We start from the raw sequence: 19,233 nt of genomic DNA, 5'->3' as shown, positions 1-19,233 counted from the left end.
TGTGTTGTTTGTTTTTGTTTGCAGATACTATATGCATTTATGTGGAAGACTGAATATAAAGCCTGTTCTTTTCAGACTCATCTGAAAGAGCAGACTCAGTTCACAATTTAGATTTCTAAACACAGAAATAAGCTTTTACCTGGAGCATTTTTCTCCTTTGGAGCTTATACCCTACTTTTGCTTAATCTATCTAGAGGTTTTATCATTGCTTTCTTAGATAATCCTGTGTGGAACAGCCACTGCTCATGGAGAGTTCAGAAGAGCAGGAACAGCACTGCTGTCCTGTGTATCCCGTGCCAGAATGAGAACAGCAGCTCCGTGGCTGTGCAGCCTGGTATGATTAACACTGGCTTGCTATTTTACACAGAAACATCTACTCTTCCAAGCAAGTGCTTCCCCCATCCATCCAGCTCCTTGCATGGACGAAATAACTCAGGAAGAGTTAGTTTCCCACAATTACAGAGCTCTATCTGGTATTGCAGGTGCACAGCACAAATTGAATTCGATGGAATTTCTGTACACAGCAACTGAAGGTTTGGGACTTTAAATATTAACCTTTCTCCATAATAATCACATCCAATGTACTGCACCACAGGAGGCCGAAACACCGGGCCTGATCCTGCAAATATGAATCCTGCCATCCTTATTGGTTTTTTTTAAGTTAATGGAAGCGTTTGTGCAAATAAATGTTGCAAGGCTGGGTGCTCAGTGCGTTTTCTTCTCCAGCATCCCGAGTGGCTGGCACAGGCTGAGTTATCCAGCACGAAAACTAAGTGAGATCAGCTACACCGTTCCCCTGGAATGGCACCTTTGTGGCCCTCAACTGCTCCAACAACACAAATTTACAATGAACCATGAGTCAAACATCCTTCAATATGAGCAAAATCTAGTGCGTGACACAACCGGCTCGCCTTTATTGTATTATGATTATTACCACTCCCAGGCTTTGGAGAGCTGTGTCTCTCAACACATTTCTTTAGCATCTCCGACAGCCTTCAGGCTTCCTGAATTTTCTACCTTTGAACCACTAGTAAGCAGCAAGAAAAACCACATAAACAAATGGGTTCACGCAGGATACAAGAAAATCCATGCAGTTAACTGAAGTTTAATGTTCTTCAACTCTTTTTCCTCCTTCCTCTACCCTTGCCCCTGCCCCCCCAGGGGAGGTGGGAGGAATGGTTTAAATCAATAACCAAAGGCTTCAATTTTACAAACCCTTGACCCATTAGAGCTCCGAGTCCTTGGTGCACCCGTCATAACCTCCCCCACCCCAGCACACACACACAGGCACATAACATATATATATATAAAAGAAATACTCCCAGCCTGGCATTAACAATGTTCATTCAGTGCTCTTTACTTAAAGGAAGAAAACAATTAAGTGAAAACCTTGAAGTAATCTCATTCTGCCTATTTAGCCTCTTCATCCCTCAATGTGTGGTTAGTAAGTGTTGCAATCAGGGGCTAAGGCCTGCTATCATTCGGCCTTAATTAAAAAAGACACAAGCAGTGGAGCTGTGAATTAGAAATGTAACAACGCACTACCCCTGATTAATTCGAGGCTCATGTTGGATTAATAACTCCAAACAAAGAACAAAAGGAAATTGTTATGCGAATTGCAGCCCTCCCAGGCCAGACAAAGGTCAAATCACAGGATTTCAATTTCATCCGGAGTCGCTTAATCAACTCCCTCGGAAGGAAGACCATATGCAGTCCTGAAAGCTACCCATTGTAGTCGTGTTGTCACTGGACCTGAGAGACGGCACAGAGATAATCCCAACTATTCCCCATCTTTTCTCCTTCTTGGCTGTTTCTTTTCTCTTTTCTCTTTTCTTTCTCCATTTCTTTTTTCTCTTTGCTTTTTTTTTTTTTTTTTTAAATACAACAAAACCCCTTCATTAGGGCTAATGATTAAGGAATAAGGACACTATCTGTCAAGAAAGCGGCTTTTGTGCCTGCTGCCCCGTGGAAGCACCCTGGCTCTCGCTGCCCACGCAGCTGCAGAGGCAGCTCCTCGTTTTATTCAAATAAAGCTCTATCTGGTCCTCTCCACCAGCTTCAGCATCACGCAGCCACAAGGAGCAGCACTCGGGAGGGGGTGTGGGGGGTTCAGAAGAGGATGCACTGCCTGCATCTTCATACAGACATCTTGTGGGAACTTCAGCTGGGAAAGAAGGGTGTTACTGCCCTGAAGACCTGTTCTCTGAAATTAAGCCACAGAGAATAGAATCACCTATTTTCTTGCCGTTGACCCCCAACGAAACGATGACGGAGCAAAGCAGCCCTCAGTTTCCCTCATCTAAAAAGCATCGTCCCTCCAGTGAGCAGACAGAGTATGTCCCCAGCTCCCACAGAACATGACTTTCTCAAGCAACTCACGTGGCAGGGCATTTTATATGGACTGCCCAGTTTATCCTATATAAAGAAAAAAGGAAAGCCCAGGTCTGCCTAGGAACCTGGCACCTCCTACCCAAGAGCAAGTATAAAAGGCTATAGAGGCTGAGAAGGAACAAGGAAGAAACTTCAGCGTGGGGATCTGCAACATGGAGTTCATTCCCATGCTCATCGCCACCCTGAAGGATGCTGTTCATCAGCCCAGTAAGGCCAGTTTGCCACACAGCTGCCTGCAGCTGGCACAGCCTGGATGGTGCAGGAGTCTCTCTCTCTCTCAGCCAGATCCCCAGCGTTTATACACAATTATTTCAAGAGGCACATCCGTATTTCTCAGGTTCTCCTAAATATATATATTCTGTAACAGCAACACAGCTCAGGACCACATTGACTTTCTCCAGGAATCAGCTCTAGCAAGGGGCCAAGAGCCGACACCACTTCCCACCTCGGCGTAGACCTCTTGCTGAAATCAAACAAATTTCTCCTGATTTACATGGATACGAGATACAAAGATTTAAGAAACAGTCCTCTTTTACTCTCAGATTCCGGTCCCAGACATATTCTGCACATGCATTCATTACTGCAGGATTGCTGACGAATGCACCGTGGCTCTCTGACTTGATTTTGCCAAAAGAGATAGTTTAAAGCCCAATGAAACTACCAAAAACGTGGTACTGGTATGTGGCACTGCATCGGTAGTTTCAAAACCTGAAGGCACCAATGAATAAGGGTTAGGATTCACATATTAAAACACCTTGGGAAATGCAGGTGCAGATTCTGCAGAAGCCTCTTACCTGTGTTAGGCGCTGGAATAAAATTGCAGGTCACTCGGAGAACTTCAAAGAAGATCCTTTTTTGACTTTCAGCTGGGGATCATCTCCACTGAGTTCCGTCACAAACTATACTTGGTCCTCTTTCCAAGGGGCTGCTTACACACCTGCTGTCTCTGAATCAGCTGTTGAAGGGGAAAAAGTGGTTTGTGAATTGCCCCGTTCTGAAGCCCTTTCCCGCTCAGAAATATATGCCAAGCTTTAAATGCTAACCCAGTTAATGACTATTCAACTTCTATGATGCCTTCCTTTGAAGTATCTGTTCGCTTTTGCTTTACATATTGATTTCTTAGCATGCAACCAGAAATTAAGATGAAATGCCTACTGTGCCATGGAAAAGGAGAGCCACATACTCAGAAACCCTTTTGCCTGTGTTACACTGAGTCATTAAATCCAAATTACATGGAATGCAAATTCTGTTAGACATAAATCCCTCAAACCTTCCACCAGCTCCAAAATGTAATTTTTGAAATTTTATGTGCACCACCAATTATTGTAGCTACTTTAGCTACTTCCATTCTTCAGTGAAAAAGTAAGATCTAAGCTTTAAACGTGCAGCTCCAAAACTTTAAAACACTTACTAGCCTGTAAAAGAAGGCAAACTGTGTGCACATCCCCGTAAAAAGAAATGTGAGGGCAAGCTGGTCCTTTTCCATTATTCCTATTACAAGCTCGATGGAGCAGTTCTTCATCTCCCTGTCCCAAAGACACACCACCCTCTTGGAAAAATCCTCCTTCTTTATAATGAATTCTGAACCTGAAGTTATTATTTGTCTGTGACACAAAACAATAATTCATAGCTCATAGAAAAATGACAGGAACCTTTGAGTAGAGTCAGAGATCTTATAGAGCTTGACTGCCTTGTAAAAATCCACACTGGGAAACTCTCTGCAGCACCTTTTGGGAAAGTGGTTGTCTGGTATTGGTGTTAATTTCTCTTATTTCTTTATGGCAGGCAAAGGGCCCACGTCCATAAAACCCGAACGGACTCCCCTCAGGTTGCAGAGCAGCATCCTGCAATGCTGCCTTATGGGACGCTTCAGCTTCTTGTATCAGCTGAATACAGAAGAATTCCAACCTTCCTGTTTAAAGCTAGTTAAGTTTGTAGCCTTCAGTCTAACGGGAAAGACTGGTCACGACTCAAGAGCAAAGATGAGATTTTTGTCTAACAGTTAGCACGCACTCATAAATTTTAGGGCCTAATTTCATATCTCAGGACCCCAGGCCTGTGAGACTCCTCTCAGCACAGGACATACACCTCTTGCTGATTGGACTGCAAATAAATCCAAGACAAAAACTGATGTGTCAAGAAAAAATAGCTCAGTATTTGGTCACTGTGGTGTCCAAATACATCCACTGCTATTGGAATACAAAAAAAAAAATGGCACCTAAGACCACTTTCTTCTGCTTTCTACAGAAGAAGGCAGGGACAGGTAGGCACTGGGGCGTCTGCTCCACTTCCAACCCAAATGCCAGCCGAGGCCAGGCAGCCAGCAGCTCCGGGAGCTTCCATCAGATGAGAAGCAGCTACAAATCTGCTGAGGATGGTGAGGAGAAGAACCTATTTAAGTGGCTGCAGCCCCAACCAGCCCCTACTGCCAAGTTTGGCATATGCGTTTGGGGTCTTGAAATCAAACCATGCCCACCTTCACAGCTCCTGCATATGCTGCTGAGAAAAAAAAGAACTTCCGAGCAGCTAACTCTTGGCTGGGGACAGGTATAGCCTCAAACCTTCCCCACACCCCTTCCAACGCAACCACCTCTCTCTCTGAGGCAGCTACGCTGAGGCAGGTGGGACAGGTTCAGCCCTAGCTAAGGTACAGCTGGGGACCAGCAGGCTGCCCTGTGTTTCCATGCAATCCCTCAAAACCTCAGGTGGCTTAGAGCCCATCCCATTCTCCTTGCTGCTTTCAGCTCTCTCCAAAGACCAAAGGGGCCCATGAATCTCTATAAATCCCAAAGCATCAACAGCAGGCCAGCATTTAAAGCTGCCCTCGACTTGCTCTCTTCTTTTCAGTAACCCTCTCAAAGCTGTGTACCTGTTTATTTAAGCAAATTAGCCAATATAGTTCTCTGATTCTACTTGACATCTTTTCCTCTTTCTCTCCTCTTCCACTCAAACAAGCTGCTGGTGAGAGATATTCCTCCTCTGCAGCTCCTACCAAGTGCGCAAGAGCTTTCATGTAGCTTTACCTCACTGACCCTTCATCTCTTTTCAAATCACAGATAAGAAACATTTTCTTATCTTGTTGAGAACTGGGAACATTTTCCACTTCTCTTACAGTATTACCCACCTCTATAAAGCCGTGTAAGAGAAAAAAAAATGCATAAATATGGTAGCTTTCTGCCAAACTCCAAGCAACACATTCCAAGGACTATGTTTTTTTCAGAGGATAGTACTCCCAACCATACTGTGAGCAAGGAGCTGTGTCAAAAGATTAAATATGATGGGACACGCAGAGAAAACCAGTTATGTCAAGCGCATTTGTCTCCCTCCAAAAAACCCAACCAACCAGACATAATGTGGATTCTTCTATCCACCTTAGCAAAAGTGCCACTTTAGTTACAAAGATAAAATCAGAACACAGCAAATTAGGTTTTGCTTCTGGATAATTCTTCCAAAGAAGCCCAGCACCTTTGCTTAAGCTCAACTTAAAGAACTGCACAGAGTTCCTGACTGCTGCTGGGCGGCTGCTGCGCTCGCTCTCGGAGGTGGCTGCTCCTTGGTACTGGCTGCCATTAAGCAGGGCAGGATATTGCCCTTGACTTCAGCAAGGCTTGTGACACCTTCTCCCACAGCATCCTCATAGCTAAGCTTAGGAAATGTGGGTGAAAGGAATGGACAGTGAGGTGGACTGAAAACTGGCTCCAAGACAGAGCTCAGAGAGTTGTTATTAGGGGCACGGAATCTAGTTGGAGGTCTGTAACAAGTGGTGCTCCCCAGGGGTCAGTGCTGGGTCCAGTCCCTCTTCAATATATTCATCAGTGACCTGGACAAGGGGATGGAGTGTACCCTCAGCAAGTTTGCTGACGATACAAAACTGGGAGGGGTCGTTGACACCCTGGAGGGCTGTGCTGCCATCCAGAGAGACTTGGACAGGCTGGAGAGCTGGGCAGAGAGGAACCTGATGAACTTCAATAAAGGCAAGTGTAGGGTGCTGCACCTGGGGAGGAATAACCCCCTGCACCAGGACAGGTTGGGGGTGACCTGCTGGAGAGCAGCTCTGAGGAGAAAGACCTGGGAGTCCTGGTGGACAATAGGATGACCATAAGCTGACAATGTGCCCTTGTGGCCAAGAAGGCCAATGGCATCCTGAGGGGCATCAGGAAGAGTGTGACCAGCAGGTCGAGAGAGGTCATCCTGCCCCTCTGCTCTGCCCTGGGGAGGCCCCATCTGGAGCACTGGGTCCAGTTCCAGAAGGACAGGGAACTGCTGGAGAGGGGACAGCAGAGGGCTACAAAGATGATGAGGGGCCTGGAGCATCTCTGTTACGAGGAGAGACTGAGGGACTTGGGTCTTTTTAGTCTGGAGAAGAGAAGGCTGAGGGGGGATCTGATCAATGCTCATAAATACTTAAAGGATGGGTTTCAGGAGGATGGGGCCGGTCATTTTTCAGTGGTGCCCAGGGATAGGACAAGAGGAAATGGGCACAAACTTGAATATAAGAAGTTCCACCTAAACACGAGGAGGAACTTCTTTCCTGTGAGGGTGGCAGAGCCCTGGAAGAGGCTGCCCAGGGAGGTGGTGGAGTCTCCGTCTCTGGAGACATTCAAAACCTGCCTGAACATGTTCCTGTGGGACCTGCTCTGGGTGGACCTGCTCTGGCAGGGGGTTGGGACTAGATGATCTCCAGAGGTCCCTTCCAACCCCACGAGATTCTGTGATATACAACCCTTATTCCCATAAAGCTGTTTAACATACATCATTAGTCCCATTGATATCAATGGGAAAACGTGCACTGTAAAAAAGTAGTGCAGGAGAACATTTACCTTTCTGCAATAAAAGCACACAACACATATATCCAGTCTAAGCACACTAGACGATCCTTTCCAAGAAGCCCAAACAATAACTGCCACCATAACCACATGGATTACAAGTTCTTAAGTTTATGAGAAAACCGGAGTAATATCTTGTAACTTTGGAAATGACTATTGGCTGATTTTTTTTTTTTTTTAATGAAAGAAATAGGTTTAGTAAGAAAATTTTGTGGGAAAAGTCCTTCCAACTTAAGAAAATTAAAATGCAACAAGGAAAAAAATTATCGATATGTCAGTTTTGACAAAATTTCCATGCCAGCTCAGACACACAGAAAAGAAGCCGCAGCATCTAGAGAAGTTGGACCTCTGAATCAGGCAGAACAGAAACTTAACCTATTTCTACCACACCAGCAACTACCAGTGTAGCTCCTGGGGTCTTCTGGTTTCTTAGGAATTTCACAATTTCCTTGAAAGATGCAGTTATCATTCCAAGACATAAAAATATTCCATGATTATGGGTTTTTTTTTCATTTTAAGCAAGCTTTAATGGTAACTACGGGGATTGCTAATTACCGTTATAAACCCAGGAACACAGTAAAGTTTTTCTTTTAAGGTCATTACAAGTAACTTCCTTGTAAAAGAATCTATAATACTTTCACAAGGTGATTAGGAATCTTACCTAATTCTTCATTACTATGATGAAAATTGCACAAGGGCATAAGACCAAGAGTCTACTGAGGTTACCTAAAAAGAAAGAGCCTGGAAAGAGGTTCCGGAAGCTTGACAGAGCTGGATCTCATGGAGCCTTATTTCACCTTTGCCTTTTTTTTTTCCCCTTTTTTTTTTTTTTTTTTCTTGTGAAATCTGGCTCCTTTGCTTTGATGCCTTTGATTGAAAGGTATTGTGTAAGTGACTCACGTTTGCACAGCTCAGAAACACGAGCACCAACAAAAGCCAAAACATACAATTTGGTATATTTGCTTGCTGACTAAACACTTTTTCTTACATCTTCCTTTGCTTGGAGGGTAAATTGTTAGTTTCAAAGCAGACTGACTGCTTCAGTAAGTTGGGTAGCAGACTATTGGTACAGTGTGATAATTAAGGGATCTTAGTTCTTAAACAATGCTGATAAAACAGAAATCCCTCTCCCTTTTTTCTGGATTACCTTTAGAACTGAAATCAGAGCACGCTAAATGAATAATAATTTGCACCTTCTGTGAATGATAGAAGATTGAATCAAATTTTAACTAGACTCTATTTGTAAATCCCTCAGGATGACATAATTACTATTCAACACATACCTTAATTAGCTGTACACATCTATTTCATAGTATTTAACAGGTTTAAACAGCTTTTATTGTCTGTTGAAGGGATGTTCCATTCTTATCAAACTGAAAATAATGCTGAATTTCCTAAACTACAAGACATTTGCTCACAAAAGTCAAGAAATGACCTAGAAATTGCTGTCCCTATAGTCAAATTGTTATCTTTTTTTTTTTTTTTTTAGCATGTCTCATTTTGTTTCAAATTCACTAATGGTACAACTAATTGATAATGCACGAATGTCAATTATTGTCGCTGCTGCTTCTTTCTTTCTGATTAAATAAAGATCACTGTCTGGTGAAAAAAAAAAAACAACAAAACTCTACTCAAACTTTTGCACGGAATTTGAAATGAACACAAGACAAGTTGGGACACAATTTCTTTTTTCTGGTGTGGATTCCAATACGACCTTACCTCGAGAAAGCGCTATGGCTTTCACGGCTCCACCAGGGATGAGAAGCAGAAACCCGGCGAGCCGTCCCGTCAGGGGAAACCAGAGCCTTGGCGTTTGGGACCTTGAGCCTCGTGTTGCCTAAAAGCAGGGAGTTGCTCAGGGGCAGAGGCTGTTCTCAGGACTCAGCCCCCGAGAAGGGCTCAGCCCGGAGGCTGCAGGCTCCTCACAAGGGCTGTGCAGGCTCCTCACAAGGGCTGGGCGTCCCCGCCACGAGCCGAGGCTTGCGCAGGCATCGCAGGCACAACCTTCCCCTGAAAAGGCTCCGCTGCTTAATTTCGCTGACAACAAAAGCAAACGAGGACGACGACGGTGATTATGTGCAGACGCATGTGTGCATGGTGGTATGTTTTCCTTATTTTGTCAAACCGCCCCAAGTGAGATTAAAACGTTTACTTAAGTACTTATTTTATACTCTGTGTCATTTGCTTTCCGCTCTCCTTAAAATTTAATGCAGAAGGCGGCTGGCTCTCCGGCACAACTCGCTCTTCCCGGGCCTGGATCTAAATGAAGATGTTCAACATGCAGAGAAACAAGAGAGGCTGAGCCCGGGGGAGAAAGGAAGGCAGGACGTGAGAAGCCCGACTCTCCTGACCACCTTGGCTTCACTGGGACCAGGGAGAAGCCAAGACCTCCACAGCCACAGCGAGGGGACACTGCCAGGACCTAAGAGCACGGGGAAAGGGGACAGACAGTGCAGGACGAGGCACACATCTGTGCAATAGGAGAAACTCAATGACTCGAGGAGAGGAGCCATAATCTGAAGGATATTTTAAATACCAGGACTTAAAGTCATAAGATTTGCCATAAAGAGTGATGCTTAGAAACAAAAAAAGACCCAAAATCATACACAAATTCCATCCCATGCGTTTGAGATCCCGTTGCTTCTGCCTATCTCTTACTTATTTCAAGCTTTCCACTGCAATTCGCTGAAGTAAAAATTTACTTTTACATAAGTGGAGGTAAAGTTTCTCACGCATCCATGCAATCTCAGAATGGGGCTTTACAAGACACATGATATATTGTAAGCTTTATGGCAAATTTGCAGGCGTGGTGTTGGGAAACTAGTCTGTTTTCTCACTGAAACAGAATCAAGGAAAACAAAATAAAAATAAACTTACTCAGGAATGCTTTTCATTTCATAGTTATTTTTCTTCCAGTGTGTATGGAGAAACCCTAAATGCCCAGTTATTAAAAATTAAAAAGATAAGGATCACTCTTAAATATATCAATCTGACCCCGCATCTTCCTCAGCAGATTTAGGGATGGAAAAAAGGGAAAAAAAAGGAGGAGGGGAGGGTATTTATGCCAAGATGCTTTATACCTTCCCAGCACCTTCCCTTGCACTTAAGTTACAGCCTAGCCTTGCTCTGGTCTCAGCTGTAGCAACATTCCCAACAAGAGAAGGTAAAGTGTGGAAAGCACTTCTGAGGAGAAGGACCTGGGGGTCCTGGTGGATAGAAAACTCTCCATGAGCCAGCAATGGGCCCTTGTGGCCAAGAGGCCAATGGGATCCTGGGCTGCGTAGGGAAGAGTGTGGCCAGGAGGTGGAGGGAGGTCATTCTCCCCCTCTGCTCTGCACTGGGGAGGCCACAACTGGAATCCTGCCTCCAGTTCTGGGCTCCCCAGTTCAAGAGGGACAGGGAACTGCTGGAGAGAGTCCAGCGTAGGGCAACAGAGAGGATGGAGGGAGTGGAGCATCTCCCTGATGACGAAAGGCTCAAAGAGCTGGGGCTTTTTAGCCTGGAGAAGAGAAGGCTGAGGGGAGACCTTATCTATGTTTGCAAGTACCTAAAGGGTGGGTTGAAGGAGGATGGAGCCGGACTCTTTTCAGTGGTTCCCAGTGACAGGACGAGGGGCAATGGGCACAAGCTGGAACATGGGAAGTTCCACTCAAATATGAGGAAGAAGTTCTTTGGGATGAGGGTGGCAGAGAACAAGAGGAAATGAAGTTCTACCTAAACATGAGGAGGAACTTCTTTACTTTGAGGGTGGCAGAGCCCTGGCAGAGGCTGCCCAGGGAGGGTGTGGAGTCCCCTTCTCTGGAGATCTTCAAGCCCCACCTGGATGCTCCTGAGTGATGTGCTCTGGGCAACCCTGCTTTGGCAGGGGAGTTGGGCTGGATGGGCTCTAGAGGTCCCTTCCAACTCTGACGATTCTGTGACTCCGTAACTGGGTCCCCAGCCTTTCTGGAAGACCCACAGGTCAGAGCCAACCTCTGCAAACCCACTGTAAGTATGGGCAATGTAGTGGAAGGCTGCTCTGCTCCCACCACGCCATCCTGCAGTCAAACCAGGCTGCAACCTCCTGCGCCAGCCCCTGGCCCTGAGCAGCCCGTGGGTTCCTCCGGGACAGCACAGCCCTGAAGGTGACATTTTGAGGTGACAAAAAGACGGACCTTGTGTTGCTGCACTGCCTATCTACCTTCAAATCATTCCCTGGGAAAGACAAAAGCTATTTGTGCTCTCCCCAGTAAACTTGCTCTTCTCAATTTTCTCAACATCACAATGAAACTTCCCTGCCTGTACTTTTGGTCACTTGTTTTGTATCGGAAAAACTGCAGATCACGGGGAGCAAAAATATTGCCTTATGTAATTTACTGCGCAGCATTAGAATATTCCTGGTACTTCTCTAATTACACAGAGTACTGTTGATATGCATACCAAAAAAAGCCCCACATATTGATTACTTAAATATCATACTAGAAAGAGAAGTAGTTCGAGCTCAGCCGGATACCCAGGAAAAACTACAGGAGGCCAAAGAAAGATTCACAATTCTTTTCCGCTTAAATGACATCATCTGTGAGGAAACATGCATTTTGATGGAGTGCATTACAGAAGAACAGTGTGAGGGTTTAAAAAAGCACAACTGGAGATCCAGGCAGCAAAGACGTGCCATTTTGAGCATCCTAAAAAAGATGGTAGCACGAGCTCACGTGGACCACCTGCTACGTTCAGTCCCTAACTGAATCCTACCACCTTATAGTACTTATGCTATACTATTTATTATTTGCATTATATCCTGTTTGCATTGCAGCATCCCCAGCAAGGCCTCCAGGAAACCCCGTAGGAGTATTTTCATGTTTGGCTGATTAGTTTTGCATCTGCATAAAAATATTTGCCTTGTTGCCTGAAACCCTGACTTCAGCGCGGAAATGCACAAAAAGCAGGAAATAAATCTGATCTTTATGCTTTCCATCTCCAAGTTAATAAAATGTTTAAATAATTAACTTATAATAATTAAAGATGAAGTCAGTAATATGAAGAATGCCTTAAAGTTACAGCGTGTCAAATTTCTGGAAGCGCTTCTGCCCGAGTTCTGCTGAAGCCCCAAGTAACTGAAAAGCTGCTGAGCAGAGAGCCAGGCGCTGGAGCCGTCAGCGGACATCTCAGACTGGACTTTGTATCTGTGTGGAATACACAAACCAGCTAGAATGCTATCTGCTGTGTACGGCTGGGATTTCCCCGTGCAGGCAACAGCAGGTCCATGTGAAACCCATTCTCTGGGTAACACGTGGGGCACCCTATGTGCACCTCCAGAAGAAAGAACACTCGACAAAACCATCAAGTTTGCAGCACTGGTTTTTCTAATGATGAATTGTTGTAAGTGGAGATATTGTCCCTACATGCTGCATGTTGGCACAACCACAGTTCCTTCTTGTGTAAATAATGTGGGATAGCATTATACAAATTGCGAATGTGGCACTTAATTTTGTTCAAGAAAACAACCGATGTGACAGCAGCCACAGCAAATTTGAGACGGTAAGTAGGTTAATTTTTATCAAACTTTTCCTTGGGCTTTTCTGACAGTTAATATTCTGACGGTTAATATCTTCCATAAAGACACTTTATGGAAGCCATACACTTAGTGACTCTGCCTACGATAATTATGTTGATCCAACCAATTTCCACAAGGTCGAAGGAGACTCTACAGTCCTAGAGGAGGAAAGGCGGATACAACCAAGTCAGCTGAGTGGTTTGGCTTCCATATTTCCTTTGAGGGAATCTGAAAGAATTCCTGGACTTTGTTTAATTTGGACCTGGAATAACAAGATCATTGGATGGAGAAGTCAGTCAAACATGGAAGAAAGAATGGAATAGATGAATTCTTACCAGGAATTTGCTTTGGTGAGCTTGAGCTGACAGGCATTACTCTACTCTCAGCAAACTGAAAAAGCTGCAAGTGGGAGGTGCCACGCAGTGGGAAAAAGTGAACAGCATATTTGGGATCTGGTAAGCAGAATATATCCGAAAAAAAAATTCGGTCCTAAATCCCAAAGTACGGCAGATCTGTGCCCTGATTAACTTCCATTCATCCAAACCTTCTTCTTTGCCCTTCTGTGCTTAGATTAGGCTGCGCACACAACCTATTTTCTATTTATGCAACATCTGCTCTGCTTTGAGATTGCAAGCTAGAACATTTCCAGGCTCCAAAGCAGGATGAGATTACAGACTGGCAAACTGAGCTGGATAAAACAAGGCTGGAGCTGCAAGATTTAGGTTCAACTCAGATTATTTAAGATTCAAAAAATGTCTCCACTTCCCTTTAATATAACTGATTCCCCACGTCTATACCTCCTTGCAGTTTCCAGAAAGGAAGGGAAACAGAGTGCTTAATTAGTAAAAGTTCATCTAGTGCTGTTCTCTCACATGACCAGAGTGCCAAATCTTGTGGCTATCATGTGTAGTGCCATAATTAAACCTTCATCCCTGATTATTCAGAACTTGGGGAATCATCTAAGCCTTGTCGTACGGACACAGCAACGTTCTCTTATTCCTGGAGCGAAGAGGGGAGTCCGGGAAGAGAGGGGACTTCCCAGCACAGACGATGCCAGGAGGAAAAGCACCCATCTCGTGGGAAGCTTTCAGTGACCCAGAGGGGGAGGAAGGTGCGGTGCTGCTGAAGTGGGGGGAGCCAGTGGGGATGGCCATGCAGGATGCCCCTGGTCCCACACTGCCCTGGAGATGGCCATTTGAAAAGAAAAGGAAGGGTGACCCTTTCTCCTGAGGAGCAACCAGCCACCTCTGCGGTAATGTCTGCAGTAAAATTAACACTAGTTCCTGGGAATATCATCCATGGGGGCAGGAGGACCACAATTTGGTCTGCAGCAGCGACAACCGCTACATATGGAAGATTTTTTAATTTTTTTTTTTTTTTTTTTTTAAATAGCAACAGGCAGAAGGTTAAACATCTGACCAAGATGACAACCTCAGGGCAGACTGACAGGACCACAGGGCTCTTCTTACCTCCCTCCTGGAGTCGGCTTCACTGATTGCATCTCCCACTCGCTGGCAAAGCCCAGGTGAGCCAAGGAGCCGCTGCTGCTATTGACCTGAGAGTTCAACAGCCCCACTGACACCCTGGGAACCCACAAGCTACTCTGGGAACTCACAAGCTCACAAAAAAACCCCACTTTGAACCCTAGTTCAAATACTTGAGCTGGCCAGAATGATAGCGGTTTACCAGTTTGATTATCCAAGTACTGTCAGCTGGGTTCAGTGGAATAATAGTTCAATGCTAGCCTTAAAAAAAAAAAAAAAGAACTATAAATAAATAAATAAATCCCTCTACTTGGCCATGAGTGAGGGTTTTTTCCTTCCTTGGAGGAGGCTGCAAGACAAGGAATGCCATTCAGCTAATAGGGACTGGCTGCATCAAAAAGCAGCCAGGATTTCTCCCTCTCCCCATTCTTCCCCTCCCCAACACAATAGACCTGAAAACAAAAGACAGATTATTAGGTTTAAGTATGTAGCCCATTCTCCACATACCCCTTCCCCCCTCCTCCCACCCCTTCTTCGGCACATCTGGTAACCATGTGTGGCAAGTGCTAATGAAGACTTTCCTGAGCGAGCTACAATTAGTTCCGACTGCTGTTCGCCTCTCTGGGCTGTACCGAGGATAAAAACCAACCCAACATAAAACAAAATCTTCCCTTCGCTGTGCCTGAAACCTCCTCCTGCCCCTGGGATTCCCCCCTCCTCATCATGCTGCTGAAATTAAAACAAACAAACAAAAAAAGAAGTGTAAGCAAATACTTTAATGCTCTCTTTTGCCTGATTTTTTCTTTTTTTTTTTTTAATTCAGCATTTTATTCATTTTGATTGAACACGACAGGCAGGCAACAGTGTTTCTATGATCCTGTCTACAATAGAGAATTGTTAAACAGATGTCCATTTTTTTTTTTTTTCCCTTCTAGCCTGGCAATATTATACACATAGCAGTTTTATCTGCTTGAGCAGATCAAATTTGTGTGTGTGTGCGTGTGTGTGTGTGCCGAGCGTGTGTGTTGCCATTTGGAGTGATTAGAATAAGCCGCACAGAGGCAAGATGTATTGTGCACAATTAAGCCCATCTCCAGACCGCACATTTTTGTTTACCCTCGGTCTCTTCTTCTCTCCCCAATCAAGCTACTAATAGAGCTGTTTCAAGTTTCAACAAGGACCGCATTAGCTGCTGGTCTCCACATGAAACAGAATGCCAAACCCCAGCCTCTCCCCAAGATCTAAGCCTCCTCCTTTGCGTTTCTCTCTGAAACAAACCACCCTGGCCCTCACCTTCCCAGTTCCTGCCCATTCCCCCCAGTAGACGCTCTGGGCACGACGTAAAATTTCCCAGCGTAGGACTTTTCATGTTCTTTGTCATTTCCCTCAGCCTGTGCCACGCAACGTGACTGCCACTGACCGACCCCTGCTTCAAAGTATGTTCCCACTAAACAAACAACCCGGATAATTGCCCTAGAAGTGATGATATCTGCATACATCATATTTCAATTATACCTTATTCACGCAAAAAAATGGCTATGACCCTCCTACGCCTTTTGAGCAGCGCTGTATATTGAAATGCAAAAAACGAAGTTCTAAAAGCAGAACAAAAGCAAACCCGATTCTTTAAAAGGAGTTATTCTCTTAAAATACGCACGTATCTACTTGCCAAATGATTTCTCAGAGAAGATGATAGGCTGGAGTAACGCAGGGAGGGAGGAACAAAAGGGGTTTTAATCACGGTTGGGATTAAAGAGTTGTATAACAATCGCTCTCCCTCCAGGCATATATACTGTACACGCTCACTGTAAATGATCAGCATTTAAAGAAACAAAGTGCACCACAAAGCATTTAACATAAAGACAGCTGCATATACATTAACACTTTATTAATCAAAAGAAACTGGGCATCTTTCTCACTCCTGATACCCGAAAACAGCACGTACACACACGGGACCGACAGTCAAAGCCAGGCAGGAATGTAGCTTCTCCCCTGCCCTGATTTTAAGTACTTAAAACTCACAAGAAAAGAAAAAAAAAGGCACAAGACTCTTTCTAATTTGATTGCCTCTTATTTTTGAGGGCCTCTTTTTGGTTAAAAAATACTGCTTCATCTCCACGCAGTCTTGTTTTCCTCCTCACCAAGCAGGGAGTAGAGCAAAGCTGTTGCACTCCTAGCAATGCTTCTTCTATAAAACCTAAATTTTACACTTTGAAAAAAAGGCTAATTTTACTGGTAATGAATACCAGTAATAACTTAATGAGTCACCGCAGTACACACTTTAAGGAGGAGCTGGTGCTAATGCGTGAATAATTATTGAGACAATTAAGTGCCCAACGCTGGGCCTGTTAAACCGCTTCTGGCACGTGAGGGCTCCTTAATGGCTCCGCCGCACCCTGCAATGACCCTCAGAGGTTTGAAAGCCCAGAGAGATCCCCTCCGCTACCCCAAGGGGTCCTCAAATCCTGTTCCCTGGTTGGCAACACCAGTCTGCCGAGGATTTACACCCCAGGCCAGTGCCACGCCGGCCATCAAATCCTCAACTTAGTGGACGGGGTGGGATGGGGTGGGGTTGGGGGGGTGAAGAGTCATCTCCAGCTCACCCACAAAAACTTGCTTGAAATGGAAAAAGAGTACTCAGCGCCAAGATGCCACTGTGTGGAACGTCTCCGAGCTGTTTCGGATCACTCTGTGCCCAGCAGACCCCACCAGGTGTGTGCACCCACCCCCCGAGATGCTCCAGCCCCCTTCACTCGCCTTCCCTCTCCATTTCCTGGCGCGGACGAAGGCGCGGAGGTCCCAGCTCAACCCACAAAACCACATCTCGGGCCCCATGGCGCATACCACCCTTATCTCCCACCAGCCTGGCAGAATCGCTGGAGATATCTGCGAGGCGACATTATCGTTGGGAAAGCCGTCAAAAAGTCACCTCTGGTGAGTAACTCTCCACCGTGTTTCACAAGAAGGACGTTCGTTGTCCTCCGAACGGACGGGGCTGGCTCTTGGAGCTGAATCGCCCTGCCAAGACGCCTCATCAGTCAGCTGGAGCAACACATGCACGCATACAAAACCTGACCTTTTTCTCCATCATCCTGAACTCCCTCTGACCTTCCCCAAGCTGTTCCAGCAGGCGCGTAGGTCCATTAGATAGATGGACAGATAGACAGCTGGGGAAGCGGACAGACAGATCACCATATTTTCTATTACAATCTGCACGGCCCCACTACTGCATCTATGGCGTTATCGCCGAGGGAGTCCCCAGCCCGGGGTTAATAAGAGTGTGTTTGAGCAATTAATGCCATGGTCACAGGCCGGCTGCGAGGCAGCTATCGCGTCCAAGACGCGCGAAAGGAGAAAAGAGGACTCCTCTGGGACAGCCCAGCATAGTCCTCCTGGTCCTCCCACCATGAGCACCCCGCTAACAGGAGTGGAGGCAGCAGGAACAATTACAAGAAGGTGGACAATCAAGCGAGTTCCAATCCAACCCTGCACACAGCTGCCCCACTGCACGGCAAACAGGCAGCGAGTCACGACACTGTGCGGGTCTCCTGTGCTCCAGAGCTGCTCCAGCAGACGGTGGTGGGATGCCGTGCCGTGAGGAGGAAGGACAGACAGACAAGATGGGCCGACAACGTCCACAATGGGCAGCTGGAGAATCCTCCCTCCTTCTGCCTCCGGTTTTCTTGCCTGGCTTTAGAAAAGCACTCAACCACTCCGCAGTTTCTCATCTGAGCAATGCAACTACAGGCGCTGTCATCTTTGGAGGACACTGTAGGCACATACCCACTTTAAACCCATGTGTTGTCCTGTATGTAACAAACACCAACAGGAACATCTGACTGACCGGAAAAAACCACGTCCTGCATTAAAACCAACCGAACGCTCACTCTAATACTTCTCACCCAAGAGAAGGCTTGGAAGGGAGGTATTTCTTCAAAAAATAAATGGCTTCATTCATTTCCTTTTATCAGATAACTGGAGATACAAACCCCAGTCCTTGATCCTACCAGACACCACAGGCCAACACCCGGCTTACTGGGACCTGGAGCTACTGGTTGACAATATCCCATGTACAGCTACTGGTTGACCATATCCCATGTGACAACACATTCCCACTGATGCAATTCCACCAGAATTCCCGCAGCCCAAGGCCCTATCTGAAACACCAGAAATAAATTTAGGTTGGGAAGAAGATTGGCAGCCTGCATGGGGAACTTCTGAAACTGTACAGTAAAGAAATCAAGACTTACTGGGGGTCACAGGAGGATAAGGTGGACTTTGAAACAGCTTTAGTAGTTCCTGCACCCATTCTGAGGGGAGCATCCCTCTCACTTCTCCTTCAAGCTGTGCGTCAGGGAGGCACCAGGGAGTCTCTGTGACTACACCTGGGGACAGCAATGGGAAGAGACCCCTGCGTCCCTTCAGTCAGGAGCCAGGCACCTGCAAGTCTGGGTTTTACAGACACCAAATTCCTTTCGAGGATTTAGTGTCTGTTTAGTTATGCTCATAAAGGCAGTGAGTCAGAAATAAACCTAAGCACCTCCAGGACACAGCCAAGAGATGGCCACAAATCATCTTCTCACTGAGAGAGGTCCCACACGGTGGCAATACAATGCACCTCCAGAAGTGTTTCTGTTTGTGCCAAAAAATCCAAAACCCAACCAAACCAAAAAAGCTGCACGAGGAAAGAAAACCTGGGGTTTTTTTTTGGTTCAAAGGCAAAACATTACTGAGTGGAAAGCAGCAGTGGGCTTTGTCACCTGGAAATCAATGAGCTGCCAGCCAGAGTTTGGCTCGTAGCTGTATCGTGCCAGCTTAATGGTACCAGACTCTTCATAAATGGCTCTTGACCTCTTGCCCTGGCTGGCAGCAGAAGACAGCTGCTCCAAGGAGAGCGGTCCTGCAAAGCCAGCTCGGGAGAGTTCGTGTGGTTGCAATGGGAGCAGGATTTCACCACTGCTTCGTGGAGCTGCCCTGTGCCCAGCGCTGCCCAGCCCCG

The 19,233-nt window shown here is 45.8% G+C and overlaps 1 protein-coding gene across 2 annotated transcripts in view; it reads right to left on the bottom strand.

Moving 5' to 3' along the window:
- SOX5 (SRY-box 5) overlaps window positions 1-19,233 on the bottom strand; it is a 673,706-nt gene that overhangs the window by 354,782 nt on the left and 299,691 nt on the right. For both annotated transcript variants that reach the window (XM_014959575.1, XM_014959577.1), the window contains exon 4: window positions 3,186-3,346. The gene's annotated coding sequence lies outside the window, so the exon portion shown is untranslated. The remainder of the gene's footprint in view (window positions 1-3,185; window positions 3,347-19,233) is intronic.

This window comes from Calidris pugnax, unplaced genomic scaffold, assembly GCF_001431845.1.
Source record: "Calidris pugnax isolate Ruff unplaced genomic scaffold, ASM143184v1 scaffold316, whole genome shotgun sequence".
NCBI lineage: Eukaryota > Metazoa > Chordata > Aves > Charadriiformes > Scolopacidae > Calidris > Calidris pugnax.
This window is presented reverse-complemented; position numbering and strand designations above follow the sequence as displayed.